This window comes from Olea europaea, chromosome 15, assembly GCF_002742605.1.
Source record: "Olea europaea var. sylvestris chromosome 15, O_europaea_v1, whole genome shotgun sequence".
NCBI classification, from domain to species: domain Eukaryota; kingdom Viridiplantae; phylum Streptophyta; class Magnoliopsida; order Lamiales; family Oleaceae; genus Olea; species Olea europaea.
In genome coordinates this window covers 15,946,807-15,958,996 of record NC_036251.1, presented here as the reverse complement: position 1 = coordinate 15,958,996, position 12,190 = coordinate 15,946,807, and the positions used below count along the sequence as shown (strand labels likewise).

Genomic DNA, 12,190 nt, shown 5'->3' with positions numbered 1-12,190 from the left:
CTTGCAAGTTGCACTCTGTATATTAATTATGATGTCGTGGCCAAACATAACATGTAATCCATGTTTGTTACAAAAAAATTGCGAATTCAGACCTTTTAATATACACCTCTTAATATATACTGAATTCGAGGAACCAATGGACTTTCAAATACAAACCCTACCCTTGCAAAAATAATTAATTCTTCGAACCTTTCTTCATCAATTTGACACTCTTTAAATATAGATATAGATAAAATATACAAGATAATTTCCACTAATTGCACCAACCCACTAACATATGTAATAATGCCAAATAAATAGCAAACAATATAACCATGACTCCGGTTATTTGAACCTTCAACAAAAATAATAAATAAAGTCTAACAATTGCTAAAAACAGGTTCGTCTAATTTGAAAGAATAATTCTGTGTAACAATATTGATGTTAATTAACTTGTACACATGACAATAAATAACATTTAATCATTGGCTAGATTAAATGTTAAGATACGGAATTCATTTATTTGAACATGTAGTTCACTACATTGTAATTTAGTGATATAACACAAGTCTATTTTTTATAATCACCCAACCATTGTATCCAAGCCGATTGCTTTATTTTGAGAGCATCTACCCGCTTAATCCTCACGAAAAATAAAAAATGTTCACGCATATAATCAATTTGATCAATAAAGTTTTAAATCGGAACAAAAATGATCTTGTTAGTTTCCTTCAATTTATTTTATAAGAAGATACGGTAAAGTAGCCATTTGCACCTTTTTGCAAAGTTTAGGAACCCAACTGCAATTTTTTCTAATAAAAATTTAAGAGCATTTTGGTCTTTTTCATAAAAAGGACCAAAATAGCACTAAAACACATTGGTCGGTGACGTTTGTGCCAAGAAACATATTATAAACCATTTCCACAAGGTAGACTAAGGTTAGTGACCATTTGCGACAATTTCTCAAATTTTATAACTTTATTTATCTTGTAAAAGGAGATTAACCATTTAGCTTGGCAAACAGATCTTAAATACAAAATAATGTCACAAAAAAACGATATCAAGAAATAGAGAGGGGAGAGACATGGGAGACAATTGGAAGGACGAGGAGGAGGAGGCAATGGAGATTATGGGTCAATTCCATGTGATGCCTCAACTCTTGGTCTTCAATCTCAACTACGCTCTCATGTGTCTTGGATGAGAATGACTAGTATGTAACATTGATACGTGAAGTTAGTATTCATCATTTTTATATTTATATAATTTCTGAACAGGTTAACAAACTTTTCTGGTCATCAAACTCTCAAAATGTGACATTTTAGTAACTCCCTTTTAGCATAGATTGTCGGTAAACTTACAAAGATATTTCAGTTAAGACAATCCTTCCATATCAATTACTAAAGTTTATGGTTTTGTTTAGGTGTTGTTGTTTATGTCATTGACGGTAGTTATAAGAATAATGAGATGGCATTAATAAGCTAGTGTTTGACATGTTGACGTAGCGGAAGCTTATAGGGAAGAACAAAAACTCGCAAAAAATTCAAACTTGTTGATTCGCTCACGAATGTCAAGAAAGATGGAATAATTTTGAGAAACTTCTCAAAGCTCTTTATTATAATTAAATTCAATTAAGATTATTAAGGCTTCCAACTTATATTTAAAGCAATAATTAAAATATGGATAATAACTAAACTTCTAGATAATGACTTACTTCAGATAATGATAAGAATTAAAGATAATATAATCCTAAAAGGAATTAAAATCCTAATTTAATTAAAATTAACAAAATCATTTAAAAAAACGTGAAAAAAATCATTTTCGAAACCCTAAACGATGAAATTTGACTAAAATGGACCGTACGTCGGGGGCAAAGCCGTTGTGTTTTGCTCATTAGACTAGGATTTAAAGAAGTAATTTTTCAAGGAATTTTGTGTCTATTTTGGATGAAAACAGTCCAATGAGCAACACAACATTACAATTATGTTTTGCATCACATGTGATTTTGATTTCATAGCACTCGTTTAAATGTTTAAACTCAGACACTTATTATTGAAGTGGATAGTAATTTGACTTGAGTTTATTGTCATTTCTTTTGTCACATAATTCTTGCAAAAATTTGTAGGGAAAATTCTATTAGTACATTCTATGTATACATTAAGGTTGAAATTTTATAAGACGTAAAAATATGTGCCACGAATTATTTTAAGTGTTGTTGAAATCAAGGGTAAAAAAGTGTGCCACTTCACACACCGTAAAAAACTGTCAAATTTAATATCAATGTAGCGAGATCGAATTTGTAGGCACATCCCCAAATGTGTTAAATTTAACTAATGGATTCTTAGCAAGTGACTTAATTGGAACAACTTTATAAGTTCACTGACAATTTATGCTAAAATAAGTACAATGACTGAAGTACATATTAAAGTTTGGTGACTAAAAGAGTTTTTATCCCATTACGGAAATCTTGAATTTCTCTGAAACCACCGTTATGAAAGGAAGAACTTTCTCTTTGTTGAATCAAGATTAACAAAATTATTTGAATGCTTCCACGTAAAATTAGTGTTGAGAATTCAAACTGTTGATTTTTATTTTGTCAAGTGTGCTTCAAAAAATCTGTGGAGAAAAACGTGTTTTCAAAATGACAACTCTATTAGTTGTGGCAATTAACAAGATTTCGACACCTAGCATCATGATGACCATCCGATCAGATTCTAGAGACTTCAAATTATGAAATCTTGTGACTCTCTACTGGGAACGTGATTTTTCAAATTGGAGAGAGAGACTTTATTCTTACATTTTCAGATTTGAGAGATTTTCTCTAGGGTTTGGGGTCGCCTCTTCGTCTCTCTTCTTCTCTGTGCATGAAATCCCTCTTCTTCACATATTCAAGCCAATTTTGAGTGATTCTCAGGTGTATACTTGAGGGATGATGAAGTTCTACTCCATTTACTTGTGTTAATATACTGGGTTTTATGGTATGGTGTACGAATCTGCATGATTCATGTTGGAAGTTCAAATTTCTATGAAATCTTTGTGATTTTGTATATAGTCTCTCGGTAGAAAGTGATACACTGTGTATTAGCACTCATTCTTCTGTGGTTCGAAGAGGGCAGTTTGTTTTTGTGACCTGTGTGATCCGGGTTTCTTGATTCCTTAGTGGAGTGAGGCTTGATTCGTGCTTCATTTTAAAGATAAGTCTTGGTGACTTTATTTCTTGTAATTGCTGGAACATTCTTGTAATTTTTGGTGCCTGATTTTGGGGTTTTATAGTACAACTGAACTTTATCCATTTTAATGGATGCTCAACAGGGGATTAGGCGTTAGAAGTGATCGCCGAACCTCTGGGGCTTTGGCCAAAAAAATCCTTGTGTTCATTTTTATTTCCTGCACTTTATTTTCAGTTTATGATTGTGTTTTTTGGAATCTTGGTTAATATTGATATCTCTCGACTTTTCAGTGGTATCAGAGTAACCTGGACTACTGGAACTTTGTGATTTCTTGATTAAACCTGATTCCTGAAACCTGCAGTAAACATTGGCCGGTGGAAATTGAGTTTTATCAAACTCATTGGTGAGATCTTTCCGGCATTCTGTAATTAATCTTTACAGTAGGGTCTCCTAATTTTTCCCTTGATTTACCTTGCACTAACAAAACCTACTATGGCTGGTCTTTGTCCGAAGAATCAAGAAGTCTTGGGAATCTGAGATAACAACACTAGCAAGAGTGCAATTGGAAGGTCTTGCTGGAGAAGTTAGTAAAGGCATAGGATTGTCATCTCTATTCTTTGTGATTCTGCCTTCTCTACTTAGTGTTAAGTTTTTACCATTTTGTGAAAATAATATAAGTGCATTGGTCACTGACCCCAAATCCCCTGTTCTGCTTGCAGTACTCTTATTGTGTATCCCTGTGTGTTCTTGAATTCAAACTTGTGTTCTGTGAACTGTCTTAGTGAATCTTGTCATGGCTACTGCTAAGTTTGAAGTGAGCATGTATGATGGGAGGGAGACTTTAATATGTGGAGCCAGAAAATGAGGGCTATCTTGATGCAAATGAAATGTGCTAAAGCCTTAGATAATTCTTGACCTGTTGAAATGTTTGCTACAAAAAGAACTGAGTTAGAAGAAATAGCATGGAGTACTATTTTCTTGTACCCTTCACACAATGTGATCAGGTATATAGGTGAAACTAAAACTCATGAAGAATTGTGGACTAAATTGAAAGCCCAATATGAGCCAAAAGCTGCTCCAAACAAATTTTTTTGCTAAAACAATTCTTTTCTTTCAAAATGGATCCTTCTGTTGACTTAGATGAGAACTTGGACAGATTTACCAAATTGACCCAGGACCTTGCCAATTGTGATGAGAAATTATCAGAAGATCAGCTGGCTGTGGTCTTGTTAAACTCCATTAGTGATAGGCATAAAGACCTAAAGAATGCCTTAGAATATGGTAGAGACAAGCTTACCACATATATCATTATAAATGCCTTAAGAAATATGGTTCTTGAATTAAAATCAGATTTTATCAACCAATAAAGTGTAGAAAATCTTTTGATAAAAGGCAAAAATGTTGGTAAATCTAATTTTCATTCAACATTTCAAAATGACCCTAAGAGAAGAAACAATGACAAAATGAAATCTAAAACTAAGGCAAAGGGAAAGAAGTGTTATTATTGTGGTAAGTTGGGTCACTTTGCAAAAGATTGCTACAAAAAGCAAAATAATTTGAAAGGAAAGAAGTTAAATGAGGGTAATGCTGTTTTGTCCTATGATAAGCAAAAAATTGATAGCGGCCTGGTTCTTGTAAATGTTGAAAAGAACCTAAATCAAGAATGGATTCTTGATTCAGGTTGCTCTTTCCACATATACCCTAATAAAAACTATTTTTTGGACTTTGAACAAACTAAAGGGACCAAGTTATCATGGAAAACAACATGACTTGCAAAGTGAAAGGTATTGGAACCATAAAATTGCTCTTAGAAAATGGCAGAATTTTATTGTTAAAAGATGCCAGATTTGTTCCTGAATTAGAAAGAAACCTTGTGTCTCTAGGAATGTTGGATGACATAGAGTTTGACATAAAATTGGATCAAGGACACATAAAAATCTTTAGGGGTAGTGATTTGATCACTTCTATCCCATAGAGACATGGTTTATACTTTTTAAATGTAAAATGTTTGTTGGGCCTTGCAGCAGCAGTTTTAGATGATAACTTTAATATTGCAAATTTATGGCATTGTAGACTTGGTCACATTGGTGAAAAGGTTTAAAGACTTTACAGAATAAAGGTGTATTTAGAAAATCAAATATTGGTGATTTGTCTAAATGTGAACAATGTTTGATTGGAAAGCAAGTTAAATTACCTTTTCCCACTAGTACTCATAAATAAAAGCGATTTCTAGAATACGTACATGCTGATTTGTGGGGCCCTGCATCCAACCCTACATTGTCTGGTTACAAGTATTACTTGCTTATAATTAATGATTTCTATAGAAAAAATTTGGGTACATCTTTTAAAAACTAAAGATGAAATATTTGCCACATTTAAAGATTGGAAAACCCAAATTGAAAATCAAACTGATTTGAAAATCAAAACTTTGAGAACCGACAATGGTCTAGAATTTTGCAATTATGAGTTTAATGATTTTTACAAGTTGAATGGCATTTTAAGACGTAGAACTGTGACCTACACACCCCAGCAAAATGGTATTGCAGAAAGAATCAATAGGACTTTGTTGAATAAAGTTAGATGCATGCTTTTGAGTTCCGCTTTGACAAATTATTTTGGGGTAAAGCTGTTAAAACTGCTGCATATTTGATTAATAGAAGTCTCACAAGTGCTTTAAATTTTGATGTGTCTGAATCTGTGTGGACACAAAAGCCTGTGAAGTATTCTTACTTGAAAACATTTGGTTGTACTGCATATGCTCATCAAAACATAGGGAAACTTGAACCTAGATCCTTGAATGTGTGTTTTTGGGTTATCCTGAAAATGTTAAAGGATATAGGCTTTGGGTTTATGGGGAAAAGGTTACAGGGTTATTATAAGAAGGGACGTGGTCTTTAATGAGTCATGTATGCCATGTTTGAAAGGGAAAGAGGGACATTTGACTGAAAATGATGTCCAAATTGAGGTGAAGCCTATTAAAATTAATAATACGAGTTCTATACCCTAAAAAATAGCAACTAATGAGGCTAATCAGAGTGAAAATGAGCCCAATTTAGCTGAACCTGAGCAGTATAATGATGATAACACACCTCTAGATTAATATCCGCTCACTAGAGACAGGGATAGGAGATAAATTAGACCACTAGCTAGGTTTAATAGTGATAAATTTGTGTCTTTGTTCACTTATCAAGATGAATCTGAAACTGAACCTAGTTCTTATCATGAAGCCTTAAAATCTAAAGATTCTAAGCGGTGGTTGAGAGCTATGGAAGAAGAAATGTCTTTCCTATACAAAAATAAAACTCAAGAATTGGTTGATAGACCTAAGGATAAGAAGCTAGTTGATTGCAAGTGGATTATAAGATAAAGGAAGGGGAAGGTGGCACTAACAATGTTAGATACAAAGCTAGGCTTGTTGCCAAGGGTTTCACACAAAAGAGGGTATGGATTATGATGAGATTTTTTCCCTCGTTGTTAAATATACAACTATAAGATGTATTCTTGATTTGGTTGTGCAATTTAAGTGGAAACTTGATCAACTAGATGCAAAAACTGCATTTTTATATGGTGAATTGAATGAAGTGATCTACATGAAACAACCTTTAGGATTTATTAAAGAAAATCTTGAAAAAAATTGTGTTTGTTGAAAAAATCTTTGTATGGCCTAAAACAAGCTCCAAGACAATGATATAAAAGATTCGATTCATTTGCCTTGAAGCTTGAGTTTAGTAGAAGCAATTATGATACATGTCTTTATTGTAAAGGAAATGGAGGTAAATATTCTTTGTATCTTGTGCTTTATGTTGATGATATGCTTCTTGCTAATTCCAATAAACCTAAAATTGATGATATCAAACACAAATTAAAATCAGAATTTGATATGAAAGAACTTGGTTCCGCTAAGAAAATACTTGGCATGTATATTATAAGAGATGAAAAATCTGATTGCTTGTTTTTCTGTCAAAAAGAGTATGTAATAAGATCCTTAAGAAGTTTAATATGTTTGATAGTAAACTTGTGACTTTACCCCTTGCCAATCACTTTATTTTAACATCTGATTCGTGTCCAAAAATTGAAACTGAACTTGAAAGAATGTCTAAAATACCTTATGCTAATGCTATTGGTTCAGTCATATACTTAATGATTTGTACCAGACCTGATTTGGCTTTTAGTATTAGTGTTTTGAGTAGATTTATAGGAAATCCTGGTGAAACTCATTGGGAAGCCTTGAAGTGGTTATTGAGATATTTAAAGGGTTCATACAACTTGGGTTTGATGTTTAAAATGGACAAAGAGGGGGTAATTTTAAAGGGTTATACAGATTCTGATTTTGGTGGAAATAGAGATAATAGAAAATCAACTTCATCTTATTTTTACACTTTGTGTGGTACTGTGATAAGTTGGAAATCTCAATTGAAATTGTTGCTCTATCTTCCACCGAGGCTGAATATATTATTACCACTGATGCCATTAAAGAAGGCATAAGGCTTCATGGTTTGTTGAATGAACTTGGATTTGTAGATACTAATCCAACACTATATTATGAAAATCAAAGTGCAATCCATTTGAGTAAGAATTCCATGTTTCATGAGAGGACAAAATATTTTGATGTAAAATACCATTTCATAAGGGATATTATTTCAAAAGGTTTGCTGGAAATTAATAAAATACCTACTTTGTATAATCCATCCGATATGAGAACTAAGGTGATACCTTTAAATAAGTTTCAAAACTGTTTAAAGATGTTATTTACTAATTCTTTTCATTGATTGTACAGGTACAATAGAGCAAATGAAATTATAAATGTTGGTGAAGCTCCTGGTTGGACTATAAGCTTAAATTTTGGAAGCAAGGTGGAGATTGCTGAGAATTCAAACTGCCGATTTTTATTTTGTCAAGTGTGCTTCCAAAAATCTTTGGAGAAAAAACGTGTTTTCAAAATGATAACTCTATTAGTTGTGTCAATTAACAAGATTTCAACACCTGGCATCATGATGACCATCTGATCAGATTCTAGAGACTTCCAAATATGAAATCTTGTGACTCTCTACTGGGAACGTGATTTTTCAGATTAGAGAGAGACTTTATTCTTACATTTTCAGATTTAAGAGATTTTCTCTAGGGTTTGGGTTTGCCTCTTCATCTCTGTGTATGAAATCCCTCTTCCTCACATATTCAAGCCAATTTTGAGTGATTCTCAGGTGTATACTTGAGGGATGATGAAGTTATTCTCCATTTACTTGTGTTAATATACTGGGTTTTTTGGTATGGTGTACAAATCTGCTTGATTCATGTTGGAAGTTCAAATTTCTATGAAATCTTTGTGATTTTGTGTATAATCTCTCGGTAGAAAGTGATACATTGTGTATTAGCACTCATTCTTCTGTGGTTCGAAGAGGGCAGTTTGTTTTTGTGACCTGTGTGATCCGGGTTTCTTGATTCCTTAGTGGAATGAGGCTTGATTTGTGCTTCATTTTAAAGATAAGTCTTGGTGACTTTATTTCTTGTAATTACTGGAACATTCTTGTAATTTTTGGTGCCTAATTTTGGGGCTTTATAGTGCAACTAAGCTTTATCCATTTTAATGGATACTCAACAGGGGATTAGGTGTTAGAAGTGGTCGACGAACCTCTGCGGCTTCAGCCGAAAAAATCATTGTGTTCATTTTTATTTCCTACACTTTATTTTCAATTTATGATTGTGTTTTTTAGAATCTTGGTTAATATTGGTATCTCTCGACTTTTCAATTAGACACTTAGACTATTAGTCGGCCAACGGTATATTCTTTTCTTCTTTTGTAAAATACCATTTTGTGTCTGATAATAATTGAAATGGAGTAACCAGGAAATTGTCCATTAGACATTACTATTTCTAGGTAAATTTAAGTCCTTTATTCTAGCACCGTCATTGCTTGATCAATGAATGTTCCCTATAATAAAAAGTTGTCAATTGTTAAAGTACCTTTTTTGTTAGATTGTGGAGAAAACTAAGAATGCTAAGATAATTGAACTTGTTTTCCAACAATCTTATGCTCAAATGTGAGTTTTTGGTAATTTGTTAAGTGATAAAATGAAGGTTAACCGATACATTTGTCTAACTAGATGGTATCATAATTTCCTTATATTTCTTGGGCAAATTGTTGTCAAACGACGTGATCTCGGTTTATTTTTTTAGTCAACATTGACCAAATGACTGAACGTTATACCGACGCCTCAAACAAAATGACCCAGCCCCAAAATTGTTTTGGGCCATTAGAAGCAGTCTAATTTAAATTAGTGCTACTCATGGCCCATCTCACTTACCTGGACGACTAAATAAAGGGCAACACACTTAGTGGTCCATTTAACTATGTGTTAGGTCTTCTTTTGACCCATTACCATACCCTATCCCTACTTACCTTAATTGTCCCATTGCTTTGGTTATATTTCCCTTGTCGCGGTCTCTCTGTGTGAGAGAAAAACCGACTGCCTCTTTTGTGATCTCTCTACCTCGATTCTGTTCACTCATTTTGCTACCTCTGTTGTTGTTCTCATTGTGATTTCATTCCCCTTTGTGGTTCTCAAAGTGGGTAACTGTAGCAACTGTAAGTGGGAGAGGCTGTGAACGAGGTTTATGGTTGTTTTGCTTGTGATGTTGACTGAGAAAAAAACTAAGCCCAGTTCAAGCCTTGGTGGTCATCATCTTCCGCTCAACAATATTTCCCACTTTTTCTCTTAGTGTTAGACATATACATAACCAAACCTTCCAGTGCTACTTGTAATACATATGGTTATATGTTGATATGTGGAGGAAATCCCCCCAATGGTCACTGAACATTGTAGAAAATCTCCTAGAAGGTCACCAAACTTCAATACGTGTGGTCCTTGCATAATCAACTTCATGAAATTAGGTTTTGTTTTCTAACTTGGATTGGTACGTTGATATTTAAAGCGATGCATGTTTTTATGAGGGCCACACGACAATTTAATGAAAAGTATGGTTTTCATTAGTGGGCGACCAGTTGCGAAACAATAATAAAATGTAATGTACAAACTTGCTTTTCTTTAAAGTTGAGGAACAAATTTTGGAAAATTAGATTGGTAGTTTATAATAAAATTTTCCCATATCTGTTATATATTGATTTTTATTTTTTTTCCTTCTCGCCGTTCTAACTCCTATAATTATTATTTGTTTGAAACTCCACAGATGGGATGTCAATTCAATCCATCAACTTCCAGATTACATGCAAATTTGCTATCTAGCCCTCAATAATTTCGTCAATGAAATGGCTTAAGACATTCTTAAAGAAAAAGGGTTTATAATAATTCCATATTTAAGGAAAGCGGTATCACTTTTGCTTCAGAAAGTCTCTAATACATAATCCTTATATCAGTTTCCATAATCCATATACAGTAATCTTGTCAAATTGGGCAGTGGACAGATTTATGCAAAGCATACTTACAAGAGGCAAGGTGGTACTTCAATGGATACAAACCAACAATGGAAGAGTATATGAACATTGCATGGATTTCAATATCAACTCATGTCATACTATCCCATGCGTTTTTCACTGTTACCAGTCCTTTAGAGAAGGAAGCTGTTCAGTACTTACTTGATTATCCCAATTTAATCCGTTGGTCGGCAACGATTTTACGTCTTTCAGATGATTTAGCAACATCAGTGGTGCGCATATAGACTAAAATTTCATTTCATGTTTTCAAGTTCATTCTTGTTTATGAAATCATTAACAATTCAAAATTAACCCTTTCAACTAACAGTTTATTTCATTTTCTCTCTCAGGATGAAATGAAAAGAGGTGATGTTCCTAAAACAATACAATGTTACATGAACGAAACTGGGCCTTCTGAAGACGAGGCAGGTGAACACATTAGATCTTTGATACGTGAGACATGGAAAAAAATGAACCAAGTTCAAGAAACAATTTGTCCACTCTCAAAAACTTTTATTGAAATTGCAATGAATCTTGCGAGAATGGCACAATACATGTACCAGTATGGGATGGGCATGGCATTCAAAATCATGAAACTAAAGATCGCATCTTAGCATTATTATTTGAACCTGTTTGAAGAAAATTGAGTTTTGTATTATTTATTTTATTAAATAAATTCAATTTTCATTTCGTTTATTTCTAATTAATTCTGAATATTAGGGTTTTAAATTTTTGTCATTATCTCTTACATTTAATAACTATATAGAGTTTAGTTATTTCTTTAAATAAGGGTGGTAAGCTATCATGAAAATTAGTTGTTTTGTAATAAATATTATAGATTTTGGAGCTGTCGAATCTTTTAATCTCGCTATTTGATACCCATATTTCTGATATTTTTGGGAATCAACAAAAATTAGAATAAAAAAACTTCAATACTGTAGGGAATTTACTTAAACATGCACAGCGGAATTTAACAAATTTCAATTCCCATTCAGGATTCAGCTTTGTATTTAGATAAAAACTGTGATAAGAAATATACCTTTACTTGTAATTTGCAAACTCTTTCGCGTTATTCCTTTCCAGCAGCTTGAATCTAACTCCCACAGCTCTCCAATTGTCCAGCTTCCAATGAAATCCACACAGAAAATAGAATGCAACTGCTAGGGTTTCTCTCTTGTGCCAGCAAGAATAATGAATACCTTATAGACCTCAAACCCTAGCTGTGTATATATATAAACCCAAACGGACCCGGCCCGGTCCGGTCCAATATTTAATTAATCCAATTAATTAAACCCGGTCCGTGAATTAATTAATCCAATTAATTAATTCGGGATTATAAATAACAAATTCAATTAATTAATTTATTCAACGATTGTCAAATTAACCAATTGACAATTTGCAATCTTCCAATTCTCTTTTGTGTGCGATCCATTAGGTTCCCGACCACGATGCCTAACGTCGTGAAATTTTTTTTTTTGATCTAATCAAAAATTGATAAATCAATACACCCTTTTAATTTATCGTCAATTCACACTCGCTGTCCCTGATTGACATCTAGCAATGTGTCAGAGCAATACATGTGACGGGAAATGTCACGTGGTATGACAAAACCAAA

General features: G+C 33.2%; 1 pseudogene; it reads left to right on the top strand.

The window, feature by feature from the left end:
- The first annotated feature begins 10,078 nt into the window (after window positions 1–10,078).
- Window positions 10,079–11,212, top strand: LOC111411292 (annotated as a pseudogene).
- Window positions 11,213–12,190: the final 978 nt, after the last annotated feature.